This window comes from Ascaphus truei, chromosome 5 (genome assembly GCF_040206685.1).
Source record: "Ascaphus truei isolate aAscTru1 chromosome 5, aAscTru1.hap1, whole genome shotgun sequence".
Taxonomy (NCBI): Eukaryota; Metazoa; Chordata; class Amphibia; order Anura; family Ascaphidae; genus Ascaphus; species Ascaphus truei.
The window spans coordinates 55,237,781-55,260,306 of record NC_134487.1 but is presented as its reverse complement, the minus strand read 5'-3'; the positions used below and the strand labels follow the sequence as shown (position 1 = coordinate 55,260,306).

At 43.2% G+C, this 22,526-nt stretch overlaps 1 protein-coding gene across 4 annotated transcripts in view; it reads left to right on the top strand.

The window, feature by feature from the left end:
• IL17REL (interleukin 17 receptor E like) overlaps window positions 1-22,526 on the top strand; it is a 141,918-nt gene that overhangs the window by 97,878 nt on the left and 21,514 nt on the right. The gene's annotated exons all lie outside the window — the stretch shown is intronic.

Here is a 22,526-nt window from a genome sequence, read left to right as displayed (position 1 = left end):
GATAAAGCTCTAATCTCAGCGGGTGTCAAAATATGATTTTTCTTTGCCATATGTAATTAATAAATGTATAAGGTGTCTTGTGCACCCATTATTTTAAACACTACTTGCTCTCCTTCCTTCTTGGTTTCTCTGGCTTCTAATGGTTTCCATATTTGTTAGCATTTCTTAGGCTTTTAACATGCAACTACATGCAAGTACATGCATTGTTTAGGCCAGGCAGGGATTAGACAACTCCACCTCAAAAGCTACCAGCAGGTCAGGTTTTCAGGACATCCCTGTTTCTGCGCAGGTGGCTCAGTCTCCGACTGAACCACTGTTTGAGCCACCTGTGCTGAAGCAGGGATATCCTGAAAACCTGACCTGCTGGTAGCTCTTCAGGACTGGAGTTGGCTACCCCTGGTGTAGGCCCTTTATGAAGTAAAAATAACTGGCAGCACCTTTCATGCTGACAAGACAGCCAGTAAATAAGTTGTTCAGTTAGTGAAAACATGCTGTGGAGCACACATTACATGTGCTGACTGTTTCAGTCAAGAAAGCTACCTACAGACTTTTTAGGAAACAAGGAAGCGTAAAATTAAAAAGAAACTCTCCACAGAATGCATAGGTTCTCCCCTCCTCTCTCCCCCCCCCCCCCAAATGAGAATTGGAAAACCTTGCTTGTTTCTCTGTGTAGTCCTTATGTACAGTAGGTAGTACAATGTAATCTGTATTCGTTGTCATATCAGATTTTGTACCGAATTGTCTTTTGTTTCATAAACATTGGAAATGTCTGAATTTGTGATGGACAATAGTATGGTAGCTACACAAAACCTGATATTAGCATTACTATAACAGGCAACGCAAGCACTTTACTAGCCTAATATGTGTACCCAGGGAAAAGCCTAGCCATGAGCCATCGTTGAGGTGAAGAAGGTAGAACCCCTAAATCATACTCTCTGATGTCCAAGATGTAGCAGTATGTTAACAAGGAAATAACTTGCTGTGGAGAAAGCAATCACTAGCTATAGTGATTCATCGGCACTAAAGTAAGCCAGGGGTTTTCCAACCTTTGCAGCAACCCTTGTTCGTCATAATCATCATTAACAACTCTTAATGAGGCGTGAGTGTTGTGTGATTCCAGAACAGTGAGAGAAAAGAATATGTAACAATACAGGAGTCATACAATTTTTTTTATATGAAAACTATACAATAAAGTAAACATTTAAAAAATAATCATAATAGTATGCTGGTTACAAAATATTGTCTGTGGTTTTATTTTAAGAAACCCTTTCTTTCTTCCCTGTGTCTCCCACCTGTTCCTTTTCGTACTGATCTTCCCCTCGTATTATCTGTGCCTTACCCCTGCCTAGGGCTAATTTTCCAGTGTCCTCTTTGTACACAATACATTCATTTATTGCATTGTCTGGATGAACTGTACAACCCTATACAACAAAGCTCCTTTGCCTTCTTGGTTTGCTCTCTAATTATACTTTAACACCCATTATTATGTTATGCATGAGAAATTAAGTTGTCTTCCCTTGCAATGAAATTGTAATGTGAAATGCTCCCATTTAATCTGCAAAATCTCCTGGATTTCTTACTTATGTCTTAGGTATGTCACCCTCCAGATGTCTGTGTATAGTATAACAACGATCGGGTTGGCATGTTCCTAACGAACGCTATGAAATGTGTGTAAAAACGGTTTTCACCAAGTAAAATTACATTTTTTTTAGTGTTTGGTAAAAAAAAAATGCCATACCGCACTAGTTTGTATTTACTTAACATGGAAATAAAGTTAACGTTCGATTTCCCTCTATCAGTCTGTTAGAGCTGAGGCGATTGCAACTGAGGCGATTGCACAGTTTTAATTGTCATGTTAATAACATAGTATTGAAGCAGGGGGGCTCCGGAGCTGAACCGCATTAATTTTAGTTCCGGGGACCCTCTGCTTCTCGAGGTAGAAGCCTCCGTAGGCGATGCTGGTATCTCCAACAAGTTAAAATGTCCCACGTACCGGCACACCCTACGCAGGCCTGTACCTTGGGAAGGTAGGGATCCCCTGACCTGAAATGAATGAGGGTCAGCTCTGGAGACCCCCTGCTTCAATACTATGTTATTACAATTAAGACCGCATTTATGCCGGCGACACGACTGATGACGGCACCAATCGCCGTCACCACTGGCGAAAGTTACACTTAGGTTTGGAGCGACGTCACTGGCAAGAAGGCCAGTGACGTCACGAAGGGGCGGGCAGAGTGCAGTATGCGCTCTGTGATTTGGTGTAGAGGCTTGTAGTAGCCCTATGATGGGTGACTAGGTTTTGAGGGAGGGGTTAACCTTTTCATTACCTTAGCGGTTGAAGCCCTCCTGGGAGGCATTACCACCCACCCTGGGGCAATTACAACCTGCACCCACCCCCTCTACCTCCAACAAACAAGACACTGATATTTCACCCCTTCATTACCTTAGTGGTTAGCCACTAAGGTAATGAAGCTGGGCTGTTTTATTTTTATTACATAGGATTGAAGCAGGGGGTCTCCGGAGCTAAAATGAATGTGGGTCAGCTCTGGAGACCCCCGGCTTCAATCGAATGTAGTAAAAATAAAAGAAACTCTGTCTGATGCAAATCACAATTCCGATCTCTCCACCCTTTACACTACCGACACGTTTAATTCGAGCACGGCTAGCACCGCAAGCCGGGGGATGCCCCGGCGTGCTAGCCGCACTCCCTCAGCGTGCCGCGCATCACCGATGCGCGGTCAGGCGTCATCGGGTGCCTGCGCCCCCTGCACGCGCGTCCAGGGCTCCCCGAGGGAGCCCTGGTGTCCCGCGATGTGAGGGACGGCGGCAGGGGGTTCCGGGGGACCCGTCGGACCCGGCAGCGGGAGGGAGAGCGCCCCAATCGGAGGGCGCTCTTCCGCTGCTTCGGCGCGCGCCCGGCACCCTCCAGCGCGCGCCAGGTTACTGCTGCGGCCCAGAACGTGCAAATGCTCGAATAAACTCGGACGCAGCAGTAGGTCAGTTTTTCTCAACTAGGGTTCCTAGCATCCCTTGGGTTCCCTGTAATTTCCAGGTCATTTTAAAATTCTACCAAATGCAGAAGAAGTTACAATGCATCTGATCTCAGAAGAGTTATTAGAGAGGGTTGGGGTTTCTCAGAATTGTATTGTATGTCTTTATTGATATAGCGCCATTAATGTACATAGCGCTTCACAGTAGTAATACACGGGGTAATCAAATAAATAACAGATAATATAAATAACAGATCATGGGAATAAGTGCTTTAGACATAAACATAACATTAAGGGGAGGAGTCCCTGCCCCGAGGAGCTTACAATCTAATTGGTAGGTAGGGAGAACGTACAGAGACAGGAGGAGGTAGTTCTGGTAAGTGCGTCTGCAGGGGGCCAAGCTTTATGTATCATGTGTTCAGAATGTTCACAGTGCTATTCGTATGCTTCTTTAAGCAAGTGTGTCTTAAGGTGGGTCTTAAAGGTGGATAGAGAGGGTGCTAGTCGGGTACTGAGGGGAAGGGCATTCCAGAGGTGTGGGGCAGTCAGTGAAAAGGGTTTAAGGCGGGAGAGGGCTTTAGATAAAAAGGGTGTAGAAAGAAGACATCCTTGAGCAGAACGCAAGAGTCGGGCTGGTGCATAGCGAGAAATTAGGGCTGAGATGTAAGGAGGGGCAGAAGAGTGTAAAGCTTTAAAAGTGAGGAGAAGAATGGAGTGTGAGATGTGGGATTTGATTGGAAGCCAGGAGAGGGATTTCAGGAGGGGAGATGTTGAGACAGAGTAGAGTGATGCAGCAGCATTTAGGATAGATTGTAGGGGAGACAGGTGAGAGGCAGGAAGGCCGGACAGCAGGAGGTTACAGTAATCAAGACGGGAGAGAGAGAGTCGAGTGTGGCCCCTAGGCAGCGTGCTTGGGCTACTGGGTGAATGATCGTAGTTCTAACAGTAATGTGGAAGGAGGTAGTAGGGCCAGGTTTGGGAGGAAGTATGAGGAGCTCTGTTTTAGCCATGTTGAGTTTAAGGCGACGGAGGGCCATCCAGGATGATATAGCAGAGAGACATTCAGAAACTTTGGTCTGTATAGCAGGTGTAAGGTCAGGTGTTGAAAAGTATATTTGTGTGTCGTCAGCATAGAGGTGATATTTAAACCCAAAAGATGTTATTAGGTCACCTAGAGAGAGTGTGTACAGAGAAAAGAGAAGAGGTCCCAGGACAGAGCCCTGGGGTACCCCCACAGATAGATCAATAGAGGAGGAGGAGGTGTTAGCAGAAGAGACACTGAAAGTACGATGGGAGAGGTAGGATAAGATCCAGGATAGAGCTTTGTTCCGAATACCAAGAGTATGGAGAATGTGAAGGAGAAGAGGGTGATCCACAGTATCAAATGCTGCAGAGAGGTCGAGTAATATGAGCAGAGTGTAATGACCTCTGTCTTTGGCAGCATGGAGGTCGTCAGTTATTTTAGTGAGGGCTGTTTCCGTGGAGTGAGCAGTGCGGAAGCCAGATTGTAGAGGGTCTAGGAGAGAATAGGTGTTGAGAAAATGGAGCAAGCGAGAGAATACAAGACGTTCAAGGAGTTTAGAGGCAAAAGGCAGGAGGGAGACAGGTCGATAGTTAGAAAGACAGGTAGGGTCAAGAGAGGAGGACAAGACAGAGTTGTAGTTCCTGACCAGGTTGTCGGGGTCTGTAGCAGAGCTGAGAGAGGAGAGGGAGAAGCGTAAAGTGGACTCAAAGTCAGGTAAGTTAATAGAGCGCAGGTTTCTGCAGAACCGGGGTGTAGATGGAGGTGGAGAAGGGGAGAAGCGAGATAGAGAGAATGAGATGAGATGATGGTCAGAGAGAGGAAAAGGGGAAATGGAGAAATCGGAGAGAGAGAAGTTCTTAGTGAAAACCAGGTCTAAGTAGTGGCCATCCTTGTGGGTGCTGGCTGCAGTCCACTGTTGAAGGCCAAAAGAAGAGGTTAGAGAAAGAAAGCGGGAAGCCCAAGGGAGAGAGGGGTCATCAATGTGGCAATTGAAGTCCCCAAGGAGAAGAACAGAGGAGTCTGAGGAGAGGAAGAAAGAGAGCCAGGATTCAAAGTGAGAGAGAAAGGCAGAAGGGGGATGAGTAGAGGTAGGTGGGCGATAGATGACCGCCACATGAACAGGGAGAGGAGACATAATCTGAACAGTGTGAGCCTCAAAGGAGGGAAAAGCAAGAGAGGGAGGAATAGGAAGGGTTCGGTAACGACAGAGAGAGGAGAGCAGGAGCCCCACGCCTCCACCAATGCCATCAGTGCGCGGAGTTTGGGAGAAGGAAAGGCCACCATAGGAGAGGGCAGCTTCCAGAGCAGAGTCAGACTGAGTGAGCCAGGTCTCAGTTATAGCAAAGAGAAGCAGGGAGTGAGAGAGAAAGAAGTCATGCACAGAGAGGAACTTGTTAGAAAGGGAGCGAGCATTCCAAAGAGCACAGGAGAAAGGGTGGAGGGGAGGGAGGGTGGCAGGGGATGGGTATGAGGTTGGAGGGGTTGATACCAGAAGGAGTAGAGGTTGCAGTTGGCAGGGGAGGACGAGCGCATGTAGGAATAAGACAGGGACCAGGATTGGGAGAGATATCCCCAGAAGCAAGGAGGAGAAGCATGGATAGAAAAAGGATGTGTGAGGATGATTTGTAGGGGTGTTTTTTAGTGCAGGGGATATAGCTGTGTGGTGTCAGAGGACGCAGGTAAGAAAGGAGTTCATGTGAAAAGAGAAGTGGTGAAGGAAGGAGAGATGGAGATATATGAATAGAGTTAGAGACATACTGAGGCTGGTAAAAAGAAGTGCATAATTTGAGAAGAAGTGAAGTCACAGCAAATATAAATGGTAAAGGCAGCATCACAGCAGTAATGATGCAGTCTGGTATTGATGATACCCTCCTTTCCAGCGTAGTTCAAATGCAGGAATCAGGGCCAGATGGGGTGTCCACTTCCTCCTTACTTCTTTTGACCTTCCTTTTAAACTTCAGTTGTTCAGTAGTCATGCCACTTATAATGGGCCACTTTGAATATGGGCTGCAGGCAGACTAGCTGTTCTGACTGGGTTTATATAGGCCTAAAAAGTCACCTGACAGTGTGGTTCTGTCTGCTTAATTAGCACATCTGAGGCACATTCAAATGGTTTCAGAATGGTTTTCTACACAGGGTGTTCCCTGCCTAGGTGGCAACACTTAATTTGATTAGGGGTAGACAGAAAACAGCATTCAAATATGGTTTTTACCTAGCATTGGATCACTTGCAAATACTATATAATACACACAGCAAAGGCTTCAATGAGGATTTAGAGATGGTTTTTACCTAGCATTGGATCACTTGCATATACTATATAATACACACAGCAAAGGCTTCAATGAGGATTTAGAGATGGTTTTTACCTAGCATTGGATCACTTGCATATACTATATAATACACACAGCAAAGGCTTCAATGAGGATTTAGAGATGGGTTTTACCTACACTGGCGACACACTTTATTCGAGCACGGCTAGTCCCGCGAATTCGGGTATACTCGGGTGTATTCAGGTTTCTGATATTTTTCAGCCAGAGTGCATTGCGTTATTTTCCGGCAGGAATTTAAGCTTTTTATTCCGGCTGGTTACAATACTGCAATGCCGTCAAAATACACATGGTGGCGCTTGCGAGCTATTCTCTGTGAAGCCGTCCCCTATAATGAATTGTAATGCAGTATATATATATATATATATATACTGTATATATACTGTATAACAACAACCCCTGTAAGCCCTAACATACAGTACTGTACTGTACTGTATATGCACATACATAAATGATACTACAGTACTGTATGGGCGGCGGGGGCGAGATGTGTTTGCAGCAGAGAGAGATCCGCTGCTCTCTCTCTGCGCAAACATCCACACATTAAAAATTATTTGAAATACATTTTTATTGATAGTGTAGGTGTGCAGGGGGTCTCCGGAGCTGAACCGCGTTGGTTTTAGGTCTGGGGACCCCGTGCCCCCCGAGATACAGGCCCCTTTAGGGGGTGCCGGTATCCAGCTCTGCGTTAAAAGCCCCGATCACGTGACCGCGGCCTGTAAACCAAGCAGAGCAGAGGGATACCGGCACCCCCTAAAGGGGCCTGTATCTCGGGGGGCACGGGGTCCCCAGACCTGAAACCTGTGCGCTTCTGCTCTGGAGACCCTCTGCACATGTACACTATCAATAAAACACATACAATATACAGTATAAATAAACACTCGTTCTTTACCTTAGCGTCTATGCGCTATGGTAAAGAAGCATTATTTTAATAATATTGTAAAGTGAGCAGGGGGTTCCCTGAGCCAGAAATTAATGATTAATGCTCAGGGAACCCCCCCCCCCCCCCCCTGCTCCTGATCAATATTATTAAAAATACGGAAAATGCTGCGTCATTACCATAGCGGATAGCCGCTAAGGCAATGAAGGGGTTAACCCACCGTGCCCGCTTTATTGTGTGTAGTGGGGATGGGTGAGGGGGGTATTTGGCCCTTGGTGTGAGTTTAGGACTTGTGGGAGGGGGGGGGGTTGCGGGTGCACTTAACCCCTTCACGATCGTAGCAGTTAATACCGCTACGGTCATGAAGGGGTTAAGCCCTCCCGCTACCCCACCCCCCCCCCCCCGCAAGCCCTCCCCAACCATCGTTGGGGCGAATACCCCATTCACCCACCCTCCCGCTACCCACAATAAAAAAATACACACACACAGCAGCCGCCAAAAAATAAATAAATAAATGACAATAAATACATTGGAAATACATTTTTATTGATAGTGTAGATGTGCAGGGGGTCTCCGGAGCTGAACCGCGGTGGTTTTAGGTCTGGGGACCCCGTGCCCCCCGAGATACAGGCCCCTTTAGGGGGTGCCGGTAGCCCTCTGCTTGGTTTAAAGGTCCGATCACGTGATCGCGGCCTGTAAACCAAGCAGAGCAGAGGGATACCGGCACCCCCTAAAGGGGCCTGTATCTCGGGGGGCACGGGGTCCCCAGACCTGAAACCTGTGCGCTTCAGCTCCGGAGACCCCCTGCACATGTACACTATCAATAAAAATGTATTTCAAATGTATTTATTGTCATTTATTTATTTATTTATTTATATTTATTTATTAATTGTGCTGCTGCTGCTGCTGCAAGTCGTAAACTCACACCAAGGGCCAAACACCCCCCTCACCCCCAATAAAAAAAATTCACGCACAGCAGCCCCACAATTAATAAATAAATCAAAATAAATAAATAAATAAAATCTATGTAAAACCCCCTCCCCCTATTCTCGCTTTTAAAACGCCCTGCCTTCTCTCTAATCTATGTAAAAAAAACCTCCCCCTATCCCCCTATCCCCCTATTGTGTGTGTGCGTTAAGCTTCCCTGCAAGCTATGTAAAAAAAACCTCCCCCTATTGTGTGTGTGTTTAAATCTGGCTGGCCTGTGTTTCTGAGTGCTGAGTGCTCTGCGTTTAAAGGTCCCGATCACGTGATCGCGGCCTGTAAACCAAGCAGAGCAGAGGGATACCGGCACCCCCTAAAGGGGCCTGTATCTCGGGGGGCACGGGGTCCCCAGACCTGAAACCTGTGCGCTTCAGCTCCGGAGACCCCCTGCACATGTACACTATCAATAAAAATGTATTTCAAATGTATTTATTGTCATTTATTTATTTATTTATTTATATTTATTTATTAATTGTGCTGCTGCTGCTGCTGCAAGTCGTAAACTCACACCAAGGGCCAAACACCCCCCTCACCCCCAATAAAAAAAATTCACGCACAGCAGCCCCACAATTAATAAATAAATCAAAATAAATAAATAAATAAAATCTATGTAAAACCCCCTCCCCCTATTCTCGCTTTTAAAACGCCCTGCCTTCTCTCTAATCTATGTAAAAAAAACCTCCCCCTATCCCCCTATCCCCCTATTGTGTGTGTGCGTTAAGCTTCCCTGCAAGCTATGTAAAAAAAACCTCCCCCTATTGTGTGTGTGTTTAAATCTGGCTGGCCTGTGTTTCTGAGTGCTGAGTGCTCTGCGTTTAAAGGTCCCGATCACGTGATCGCGGCCTGTAAACCAAGCAGAGCAGAGGGATACCGGCACCCCCTAAAGGGGCCTGTATCTCGGGGGGCACGGGGTCCCCAGACCTGAAACCTGTGCGCTTCAGCTCCGGAGACCCCCTGCACATGTACACTATCAATAAAAATGTATTTCAAATGTATTTATTGTCATTTATTTATTTATTTATTTATATTTATTTATTAATTGTGCTGCTGCTGCTGCTGCAAGTCGTAAACTCACACCAAGGGCCAAACACCCCCCTCACCCCCAATAAAAAAAATTCACGCACAGCAGCCCCACAATTAATAAATAAATCAAAATAAATAAATAAATAAAATCTATGTAAAACCCCCTCCCCCTATTCTCGCTTTTAAAACGCCCTGCCTTCTCTCTAATCTATGTAAAAAAAACCTCCCCCTATCCCCCTATCCCCCTATTGTGTGTGTGCGTTAAGCTTCCCTGCAAGCTATGTAAAAAAAACCTCCCCCTATTGTGTGTGTGTTTAAATCTGGCTGGCCTGTGTTTCTGAGTGCTGAGTGCTCTGCGTTTAAAGGTCCCGATCACGTGATCGCGGCCTGTAAACCAAGCAGAGCAGAGGGATACCGGCACCCCCTAAAGGGGCCTGTATCTCGGGGGGCACGGGGTCCCCAGACCTGAAACCTGTGCGCTTCAGCTCCGGAGACCCCCTGCACATGTACACTATCAATAAAAATGTATTTCAAATGTATTTATTGTCATTTATTTATTTATTTATTTATATTTATTTATTAATTGTGCTGCTGCTGCTGCAAGTCGTAAACTCACACCAAGGGCCAAACACCCCCCTCACCCCCAATAAAAAAAATTCACGCACAGCAGCCCCACAATTAATAAATAAATCTAAATAAATAAATAAATAAATAAAGACATGAAGAGAAATAAATATATACTGTACAGTATATACACTGTATATATATATATATATATATATATATATATATATATATATATATATATATACAGTATACATATATACACTGTGTATATATACTGTATATATATATATATATATATATATATATATATATATATATATATATATATATATATACATACTGTATGTGAGTGAAAAGAGAAAAAAGTAACCCGTATGGGAGCACTCAGGTATGCAATTGATATATTTGTTTATTTATTTGACACAGTGCAAAAAGGGATGAATAAACAGTACATGATTTAAAAACACTTAAAAAAGAGGCATGGACCCTTAAACACTAATGAACAGCACTAGGGAACGACACACACTGTCAACCCTAAACATGAAAAGGATAGTGACTCAAAAAACACTAGGGAGAATCAAAGTGAATCACAATACAGTAGGTTACTGGGTTTAAAGGCACCTACAGTATACAACGCTAAGGATAATGCACACTACAATACCAAAAAGTATTTTAACCAAGCAAGTAAACCAAAATCAATATATACTGTAAGTAACAACCAGAAAAGACAATTTAAAACCAAACTAACCCTTACAATACCAAGGATTACATCTATCTAATTGTAAAAAACCTTATACATTATACACAGCATTGTTTAAAAACCCCTTCCCCCCTAATGTTTGTGTTAAGCAGATTACACTGAAGGGAGAGAGATATAAAGGCCTAAAGCCCCTTCCCCCCCTAATGTTTCTGTTAAGTAGATTACACTGAAGGGAGAGAGATATAAAGGCCTAAAGCCTTACCTGCATTGGTAAACCCTCCCTGCATTGGTAAACCCTCCCTGCATTGATGTCGTGTAGTGTACAGTATGTAAATGTGGGGAGGAGGGGGGCCCAATGTGCATAATGTACTGTGAGGTCTAACCACCCTCACCCCCTACCCACATACTGTACCGTTACCCCCCCCCCCCCCCCCCATCCTGGCCATGGCCCCTCACGCACAGCAGCTCCACAATTAATAAATAAATCTAAATAAATACATGAAGAGAAATAAATATATACTTTATATATAAATGTGAGTTTATAACTAAAATAAAGAATATTATTTCTAGGGGCCCTAGAACAGAAGTTCCCACGCCAATTTCGCGCTCATTGCTCTTTTTTTTGCTCTTTTTTTACAATGTTGCTGGTCTTGCGGCTTTGCAGGATGCAAGCAAAAAGCGCAGTGTATGAAGTCTGGGTGAGCGCTTTCCACATTTGATGCCTACGGCACCTTCCCATTTCTACACACTTCAATACCTGCACAGTTGGTAGCGCTTTCCATCCCAGCTACCATTCTGGATTTTCACCTCTCACAGGCCATTCTTGCCCGAGTCTGTCCTATCAGACAGGGGCATTAACCTGTATCCACACCACCTGGACAATTTCTCTCTGTCAGAGACTTGTGCTATTTATTTTATATATTTTTGTGTAATTATTCATGCAAATTTATGCTCATTTCATATGTGGTTTTCAACATAAAGTGGCTGCTGGGCCTGATCCTAACTCATACAGTATACAGTAGCGCTTCCCTGTTTGTTTGTTTATTGCAAGCAAAAAGCAGTTTGTAGTACTGAGTGTGAGATAAATTACTGTATTTATCAGTGTTGATCAAAGAGAGTTGATCAGAAGGATTCCCCTTATATACAGTACGTAGAATTAATAAAATTGTATTATTTTCCGATATCCGCAGTGATTCTGGTCAACCTGACAGATTTTTAGTAATACAGTATACTGTACTGCAAGACCATGTGTTGTCTACCTTTTACTACAGTATACTGTACTGTATGAATGACAATAGAGTGCTGTATACTTTATAAGGGGAATCCTTCTGATCAATTCTCTTTGATCAATACTGATAAATACAGTATCATATTTATACCCCTTTAGCACCTGTCGTTCCATCCTATGCACCCATTTACTGTACAATGGTGATTGCGGTCGTATTCACGTACTTTATGTGAGATAAATTAACCAGTTCTTTTATTGCTGAAGTCGCCACAAAATACTTTTATTTACAAATACAGTACAATACAATGGTGAAACATTTCAAGTTAACAGCAATTCAAAACATCAACACACAATAATACATACTTTACAGTACTGTATACTGTACTAGTATATTTGGGCCTTGTCTTTGGGGGTTTATTAATGCAATTATTAGGGTGACCTGGCGTTGGAAATACTGACACAGTACAATCCTACAGTACAGCTACACCACCCACCCCCTCCCTTAGAGTTTTTAATCCCTCCCTGGCCAAGCATCAATCGTCTGGCTAATCCAATCCAAGCCATTGTTTTGTTAAACTGGCCCTGGGCTGTTCAGAACAGCCACTGCTTCTAAATTACTGAAAATATACAGGATAAATATACAGTGATGTGAAATAATCCTTTCTGTGTGTCTGAGAGTGTTGAAAGTCACCAGGTCCTCATCTAGTAGAGTACATTCTCGAATACCTTTAGAATAAAAATACAGTATATATAAATATACAGTATAAATATTGCACAGTATACTGTAATGTTAAATAACCCATCCTGTTCTTTTTCCCTTCATACTGTAACAGTATCCTCATTGTGTCTGCGGTACAGTAGTTCATTGAGAGAGGAGAGGTTTTGTGTACATCATTACTGCTGTTTATATACTGTACATTTGACTGCACAAGCAGATTTGACGAACACAAGGCCCCCCCTCCCCTCTGGTGCACCCTTTTTCCTGGAACGACAAGAAAACAAAAACTTTGTTCAGTTACTGTACTGTACTGTATGTGCGTACTGTATTATGGTAGACCTACTGTACAGTAGGTGGCTGGTGCAGCTTTCTCTGGAAAGAAAAAATGGAGCAGTTAGTAGGCAGTTACTGTAGTATGTCAAACTAGTCTACTGTACTGTATACTGGAACTACTGTAAACTCTGACTATTGGGAAAGCTAAAATCTGTGCCATACTTACCTGTATCATAGTGTACCTACTGTACAATACTACAGCACTGTACTACTTTCCTGATGCTTGTCCATTGCGCGCGATGACAATGGGCAACACAGTGGCAATATGGTCTATATATTTATTGCATCGTTCCTCGGTGAGTACATCGTTCCAAAAACTCATTATGGCTGTATACAACTCGTCCTTCTTGGAGGGTTTCGCCACTTTACGGATGTGGTCCTTCAGCTGATGCCAGACCATTTCGATCGGATTGAAGTCTGGTGATCTGTGATTGGAAAGAAAGGACAATTAGTTTAAGAGATACAGTACACAGTAAAAACAGTGGGGAACATATAAATGGGACACGGTCTACTACACTTACTCCGCTGGCGTCTTCACCCAGTTGATGCCGCGCTCAAGGATATGCGCCGTCGACGCGGTGTGCTTGGGATCATTGTCCTGGTAAAAGCGATGACCATTGGGAAAGTCTTGTGTGATGTATCGCACTATCACGGGCACAATGTTGTCTTGGAAGAAATCTTTATTCATGATTCCTATAGCAAGAAAAGAAAAGTGCTCAATAGTACAGTACAGTGCATACGGTAAGGCAACACTAGTCAAGTACAGTGCATTAGGCGGCATTATATTTGAGAAATTGTACCTTCAAAGACGACAATGCATCCCGGTCCACGCCTAGAGATGGCACCCCACACATGCAGCTTCACAGGGTGTTTTGGCCGTGGCTTCAAAGTTATGCGGCCTTTTTTGTGGAACGCAAATCTTGCAAATCTCTCCAGCGACACAGTAGACTCATCAGTGAAGATGCAATCCTGGAAAGTCTCACCGCTGTCGATCCATGCCTGGGCCTGGAGCACTCTTTTGATTTTGTTTGCGTCCCGTATCATGGGGTACGCTCTGTAATGACAATGAATAAAAAATGTTAGCGTCACAGCGCAGTACAGTTTGCAAAACAACATTTTTACTTTACAGTACAGTACCTCCTGTACTGTCCACTACTAACCTCACACGTCCATATTTCCATCCAATTCTGCGTCTCATCTTCTTTATGCTGCTCTCGGATACAGTCAGATTGTGGTTTTCCTGAAGAGTGTTTTTAACCCTTAATGCGCTCCTCTCATCATTCTCCTCACTTATTCTGTCCACCAGAAGAGTAGTCTCCCTACAATGCAAAGAAATTATATTGTGTTATTAATATGCAGCTATATAAAATGTATACTGTATACTGTACATGTAATGTTGTAATATACAGTAAATATAAATATACAAAAAATGTATACTGCTGTACTATAAATATAAATAGACAAAATATACAGTATACAGTACTGTTGTAATATAAATATACTATATAAATATACTGTTGTTATACTGTATCATAATAAATACACATCATATACTGTATATTCCGTTGTCAGATGAATTGCAATATACAGTACCAAAAGTGTATACTGCTGCACAAAAAATATAAATTGACCACACATACAGTACACTACAGTATATACTGTTGTAATATAATAAATATACTATATAAATACGGTATACTGTTGTTATATCATAATAAATACACATCATATACTGTATATTCCGTTGTCAGATGAATTGCAATATACCAAAAGTGTATACTGCTGCACAAAAAATATAAATTGACCACACATACAGTACACTACAGTATATACTGTTGTAATATAATAAATATACTATATAAATACGGTATACTGTTGTTATATCATAATAAATACACATCATATACTGTATATTCCGTTGTCAGATGAATTGCAATATACAGTACCAAAAGTGTATACTGCTGCACAAAAAATATAAATTGACCACACATACAGTACACTACAGTATATACTGTTGTAATATAATAAATATACTATATAAATACGGTATACTGTTGTTATATCATAATAAATACACATCATATACTGTATATTCCGTTGTCAGATGAATTGCAATATACCAAAAGTGTATACTGCTGCACAAAAAATATAAATTGACCACACATACAGTACACTACAGTATATACTGTTGTAATATAATAAATATACTATATAAATACGGTATACTGTTGTTATATCATAATAAATACACATCATATACTGTATATTCCGTTGTCAGATGAATTGCAATATACAGTACCAAAAGTGTATACTGCTGCACAAAAAATATAAATTGACCACACATACAGTACACTACAGTATATACTGTTGTAATATAATAAATATACTATATAAATACGGTATACTGTAGATGTACACTACAGTTTTCTATATTTTTTTTGGTTAAGTTTTATAAATACAGTATACTTACGCATTTGTTACCCTTGGTGCCTTTTTGCGGTCTCTGTTTTTTCCTTGTGCATGATAGCACACAGTGCTTGATGGCACAACGAGGCCAGAAGCAGTTAACCAGCGCTGGATATCTGCAATTCGTTGTCCGCTCGTGTACATCTCCTTCATTCTCATGCTGAGATCCTTTGAAATCTTCTTAACAGGCATTGCTGCGAGTACTGTAGAAAGAAATACAAACACAAGAATGTGTATTCGATGTTTAGTCGATGTGTATTCAATGTGCAGTGAATCCACAAAATGGATGGTGTATTTATATGTTAATGACTCACATAACAGACCACCCACTTTCAACATCTGTACCTGGCAGCCATGCATAAAAGGTTGTACACGTTGCATAGCCCACCACTTGCTGATCTTTATCTGAGGCATTGTCCAGATACTGCATTGTGTCTCCCGCTTACATGGAGCATCCCCGGTTCTATGGACGAAAGAATCATCTCACCTCTGCTGTGCCTGCCACACTGAAAAAAAGAAAGGCAGTTACCGTTCCCAAGCCAAAGGCAAAGCGACAGGCTAAGGCCAACAAAGAAAACCTTCTGCTGACCCCAAAGGCTAAGGCTTTTAAAACACGTCAGCCTTATTATGTGAAGAAGAAATACGGTACTGTGCTCGGTTCGCAAGACGCATGGCAGCCAACTCACCGAATCCGCAGACCACTTGCTCCCATATGCTTCGACGACTCTGCTGTAGCTGTCCCGGAAATCTTCAGCCCGGCTTCTCCACCCCCATCTTCTCCGGTTCCATCTGAAGATGCTGCTGCCTCTGAAATCAACGGGTCACTGTCTCCTTTGCTCTTGGACGACTCTGCTTCTCTCCCGGAAATCCAGCGGTCACCTTCTCCATCCCTCTTCCACCACGCTGCAGCTTCTCCTGTACCGGGCATCCCCAGGTCACCTCTTCCACTCTCCATCGATGCCGCTTCTCTCCAGGGAACCCCCATCTCATCCTCCGTTGCACCCATCCCCCCAGATCTCCAGATGCCATGCACAAGCAGCTCGTTGGACCGGATCCTGAATGGGCTAAGTGTGGATCTCCCCGGGAATTCTAGTGTGCTGGCAAAGCTAGATCTGCTTCTGGAGTCGGTGCTACATATGGAGCAACGGCTGGATCAACGGATGCTACATATGGAGCAACGGATGGATCAACGGATGGACAAGATAGAGGCAGACATAGCGGGCATACATTATTTGCTCGGTGTTAATGCCCCTGTTTCCCCGACGCTGGAGCAGGGGGGTGACATGGATGTGATGCATGGTACCTTCGACCCCCTTCCATCACCAAGCACACACCCTCCACCAGAAGATACAGTGTACTATGCTATTGAGGAGGACATGACAACCCCATCTAGACCACGCCAGGAGACAACCCGGCGACCACTACCGGAGGAAAGCTTCCTCCCAGACACCCTACCATTGCCCATCGCCTCAAGTACACCCGCTCCCAAAAGACTTCCTACACCCGCTCGCATACAAACAGTGCCCGACATCTCCCTGTGCGATCTGACACCGGCGCTGAGGGAGAAGTATAGGGTGAGGAGTGCTGGTATACCACACAAGTATGCCTTGATCATATTTAAACACCATGTTCCCTACACATTGTACTGCGAGTGGGTGTTCAAAGTGAACTATGATGGGAATCGCCAAAAAAATGCCCTTCCTGCCAATTTAAGGAAAAAGATTGTGGAAGAAATGCAGCGCTATTACCCTGTTACAGATCCTGTAATGAGAGGCGTTAGAGACTGCATTAATGGCGTTTTGCGCCATGCAAGGCATCGGCCATGGCTGGAAAATGGGGAGGACTTTCAGTGAGACCATACTGTAATGTTGTGCTGTACTGTACAGTACATGTTTTACCCTATAGTACCTGCTGTACTTAAACAAAGGATACTGAATGTTGTTGTGTGTTGCACGGTTTTTGTACTGTATTTGTAAATAAAAGTTTTTAGTGGCGACTTCAGCAATAAAAGAACTGGTTACTTTATCTCACACTCAGTACTACAAACTGCTTTTTGCTGCCAGACTGCAAACCCGCAAGACCAGCAACATTGTAACAAAAGAGCAATGAGCGCGCAATTGGCGTGGGAACTTCTGTTCTAAGGCCCCTATAAATAATATTCTTTATTTTATTTATAAACTCACATTTATAAACCCCGTCACCCACCCCCGCTAAACACAATAAAAAATAATCACACACAGCATCCCCGCAATAAATAAATAAATAAATAAATACAAATAAATACATTTGAAATACATTTTTATTGATAGTGTAGATGTGCAGGGGGTCTCTGGAGCTGAACCGCACAGGTTTTAGGTCTGGGGACCCCGTGCCCCCCGAGATACAGGCCCCTTTAGGGGGTGCCGGTAGCCCTCTGCTTGGTTTAAAGGTCACGTGATCGCGGCCTGTAAACCAAGCAGAGCAGAGGGATACCGGCACCCCCTAAAGGGGCCTGTATCTCGGGGGGCACGGGGTCCCCAGACCTGAAACCTGTGCGCTTCAGCTCCGGAGAACATCTACACTGTGAATAAAACACACACATCATTAAAGAATCATTCTTTAGCTTAGCGGCTACAGTATGCGCTATGGTAAAGAAGCAGCATTTCTGTCTTTTTAATAATATTGTAGAGTGAGCAGGGGGTTCCCTGAGACAGAAATCTAATCTCAGGGGACCCCCTGCTCCTGCACAATATTATTAAAAGTTCAGAAACGAGGCTTCATTAGCATAGCGTATAGCCGCTAAGGTAATGAAGGGGTTAACGCATAATAACCAATAAATACATTCAATACACTACCCACTACCCATGGCAACCTCCGCTGCTGTACAGTAAAACAGAGAAAAAAAATAACACTTTCAAAGTAATGTCCCCTAACCCCTTAATCACCATAGCGGTTATTAACCGCTACAGTCATGAAGGGGTTAACCCGCCCTCACCCACCACTTGGGACGCCTACTGTACATACCCTCCCACTCTAACCCCCCACCCCGTGAGGCCTAACCACCCTCAACCCTCACCCACTAACTACCCACAAGGGAGGCCTACCCACATACCGTTGGGGAAACACCCCACCCCCACCCCAGTACCCACAATAAAAACAGTACAATCACCCACAATAAACAGCATTCTATTTATTAAATACATTACCCACCCCCTGTGCCCCCCCCCCCCATAAATACAAGATTTATTCTTTTACATTCAGGGTCCATAACGCAGCCCCACGCTAGTCCCCGGTGGGCTGGCAGGGCACCTGGACAGACCTACAGTTTACCAGCAGCATTCCACAGGTTCTGGAGGCCTGCTGGTGGATCCTGCCAGCACCATGGCGCCCAGGTGGTCTCCTTGGGTCACCGTGAGCCTCAATTGGGTCCACACGGTAGGCCCAAGGATGTCTGGGAGCCCCGGGTCAAACCCACAGGTGTCTGCGGGGCCTCGGGTGGTTCCCATGGGGGTCTGGGGAACTCACGGGTGCTCACTACGGGTCCGCGGTGCCCCCACAGAAGTGGGACCACACATCATCATCCCCGCACCTACGGCTCGGAGGTGCCCCCACAGAAGTGGGACCACACATCGTCATGCCCGCAGACTACGGGTCCGCGGTGCCCCCACAGAAGTGGGACCACACATCATCATCCCCGCATGTGTCACCCGTGGAACCACCAGCCTGCTACCCTTTAGGATACCCGAGGATTCCCCGCGGGTGGTCTCCAGAGGTCCCACGCAAAACCACGGAAGTAACCCTGAATGTAAAAAAAATAAACCTGGCCAATACATTCAATACATACACCCTCCCCCCCAACACCTACAGTACAATAATGTGCAAAATAACTATTATCCAGATATGGATAATAGATTAATTGCCCATTATTAAAAACATTAACTAGCATATACAAATAAATAAAGTACTACTGACCTCATCAATACGAAGTGTCCGACGCCAGCGCCTTCCTTCTCTTGCCCACACAAAACATAGCCAAAACCAAGCCAATACATTGCAATTACATTCAGATATCAATTAACCCCTTAAACACCTTATCGGATAATAACCGCAAAGGTAATTAAGGGGTTAAGCCACACAGGCACGATACCCACCCTTCACCCATGAATTTGTACTGTGGCTTCATCATGCAACTATATATATATATACTGTATATATATACATACAGAGAGACAGAGAGAAAGAGAGAGAGAGAGATATATACAGTATATATATATACACACGTTATATACACACCCATGATAAACCAAATATACAGTACAAATAAATGTAGAAGGGTTATCAAAACCATACTGTTCTACAACCAAACACTTCTCCATACAGACACTACATTAAAAATCAATTTCCTTTAAAAATCCTAACTGATCTCACAATCTACTGTACTGTATATGATCACAAACCAATGAAAAAAGTCACATTCCAAAATGCATAAAATCTATGCACCATACTGTATACATTCTGCAAATTAATCAACGTAAACAAAAATCAATTAGCAATCATTATTTAGATCTCTAAACATTTCACACTCAATCATGAACAATGAAACCATTAACAGATTCACGCCTAGAGCAGAACAATTAAGCCTTTGAAAAAATATAAGTACCGACAAAAATACAACCTTTCCAAACCAAGCCTACAGTACCTACAGTATCCCTGACCTTCCTCAAACACACAATACAATACCAAGGAATAATACATCTATCTAATTTTAAAATACTTTAAACTCACAAAATAATTAAAAACACATCTAATCCAGCTTTTAAAACATCATCATTTCTTACCCTGAATGTATACTGTACAGTATATCTCTCTAGACATATATATTGTACATACATACATACAGTGGCAAGAAATGATATACCACAAAAAAATAAAAATACACAGGTTAAAAAACCTTTTGAAAAAATTAACAAGTTAAATAAAATACATTTCTTTACTGTAGTTCACTTACCATTACTTGCCCCCACCGACTCCCGTTGCCCAGCTTACTCACGAACCAATCCACGATCAGGAACCCATAAAATAATAAACCATTGAAAATAATAAACATTAAACTAAAAATCCAAACCAATCCACGGGTCTTCTACTTGTAATACACCTTCATCTGTATTCTTCTTTCTTCTATCTCCTTCCGGGCGGGGCAGGGCGTGGTCTTCTTTCCATCATCGGCCACGCCCTTGTCTTTTTCCTTCTCCGGAGGTCCTTCCTCCGCGGCGTCTGGCTGCAAAATGAGACGACATAGGCTTTTAAAGGCCTATGACGTCACATTTTGCGTCATGGTTCCCACGGTCCTGATTGGACCGTGAAAACCATGTGTGTTGGCCGATAATAAAAAAATGATGACGTCACTTAAAGGGAATGAAAGCACAGCCAATCAGAATGGCTTTGCTTCAATTGCCTTTAAGTTGACGTCATGAAAAGGCACATGGCCGTGCACACATGGTACTAGAGCCAATCAGAGCGTGGGAACTTTATCCCTACTCTGATTGGCTCTGGTATACCATGTGTCAGGGGCTTGGGGGAGAAAGGATGTGACGTCAATGAAAACCTGTCACGTGGTACGGTAGCCAATCAGAGCGTGGGAACTTTATCCTTATTGACGTCACATCCTTTCTCCCCCAAGCCCCTGACACATGGTATACCAGAGCCAATCAGAGTAGGGATAAAGTTCCCACGCTCTGATTGGCTACCGTACCACGTGACAGGTTTTCATTGACGTCACATCCTTTCTCCCCCAAGCCCCTGACACATGGTATACCAGAGCCAATCAGAGTAGGGATAAAGTTCCCACGCTCTGATTGGCTCTAGTACCATGTGTGCACGGCCATGTGCCTTTTCATGACGTCAACTTAAAGGCAATTGAAGCAAAGCCATTCTGATTGGCTGTGCTTTCATTCCCTTTAAGTGACGTCATCATTTTTTTATTATCGGCCAACACACATGGTTTTCACGGTCCAATCAGGACCGTGGGAACCATGACGCAAAATGTGACGTCATAGGCCTTTAAAAGCCTATGTCGTCTCATTTTGCAGCCAGACGCCGCGGAGGAAGGACCTCCGGAGAAGGAAAAAGACAAGGGCGTGGCCGATGATGGAAAGAAGACCACGCCCTGCCCCGCCCGGAAGGAGATAGAAGAAAGAAGAATACAGATGAAGGTGTATTACAAGTAGAAGACCCGTGGATTGGTTTGGATTTTTAGTTTAATGTTTATTATTTTCAATGGTTTATTATTTTATGGGTTCCTGATCGTGGATTGGTTCGTGAGTAAGCTGGGCAACGGGAGTCGGTGGGGGCAAGTAATGGTAAGTGAACTACAGTAAAGAAATGTATTTTATTTAACTTGTTAATTTTTTCAAAAGGTTTTTTAACCTGTGTATTTTTATTTTTTTGTGGTATATCATTTCTTGCCACTGTATGTATGTATGTACAATATATATGTCTAGAGAGATATACTGTACAGTATACATTCAGGGTAAGAAATGATGATGTTTTAAAAGCTGGATTAGATGTGTTTTTAATTATTTTGTGAGTTTAAAGTATTTTAAAATTAGATAGATGTATTATTCCTTGGTATTGTATTGTGTGTTTGAGGAAGGTCAGGGATACTGTAGGAACTGTAGGCTTGGTTTGGAAAGGTTGTATTTTTGTCGGTACTTATATTTTTTCAAAGGCTTAATTGTTCTGCTCTAGGCGTGAATCTGTTAATGGTTTCATTGTTCATGATTGAGTGTGAAATGTTTAGAGATCTAAATAATGATTGCTAATTGATTTTTGTTTACGTTGATTAATTTGCAGAATGTATACAGTATGGTGCATAGATTTTATGCATTTTGGAATGTGACTTTTTTCATTGGTTTGTGATCATATACAGTACAGTAGATTGTGAGATCAGTTAGGATTTTTAAAGGAAATTGATTTTTAATGTAGTGTCTGTATGGAGAAGTGTTTGGTTGTAGAACAGTATGGTTTTGATAACCCTTCTACATTTATTTGTACTGTATATTTGGTTTATCATGGGTGTGTATATAACGTGTGTATATATATATACTGTATATATCTCTCTCTCTCTCTTTCTCTCTGTCTCTCTGTATGTATATATATACAGTATATATATATATAGTTGCATGATGAAGCCACAGTACAAATTCATGGGTGAAGGGTGGGTATCGTGCCTGTGTGGCTTAACCCCTTAATTACCTTTGCGGTTATTATCCGATAAGGTGTTTAAGGGGTTAATTGATATCTGAATG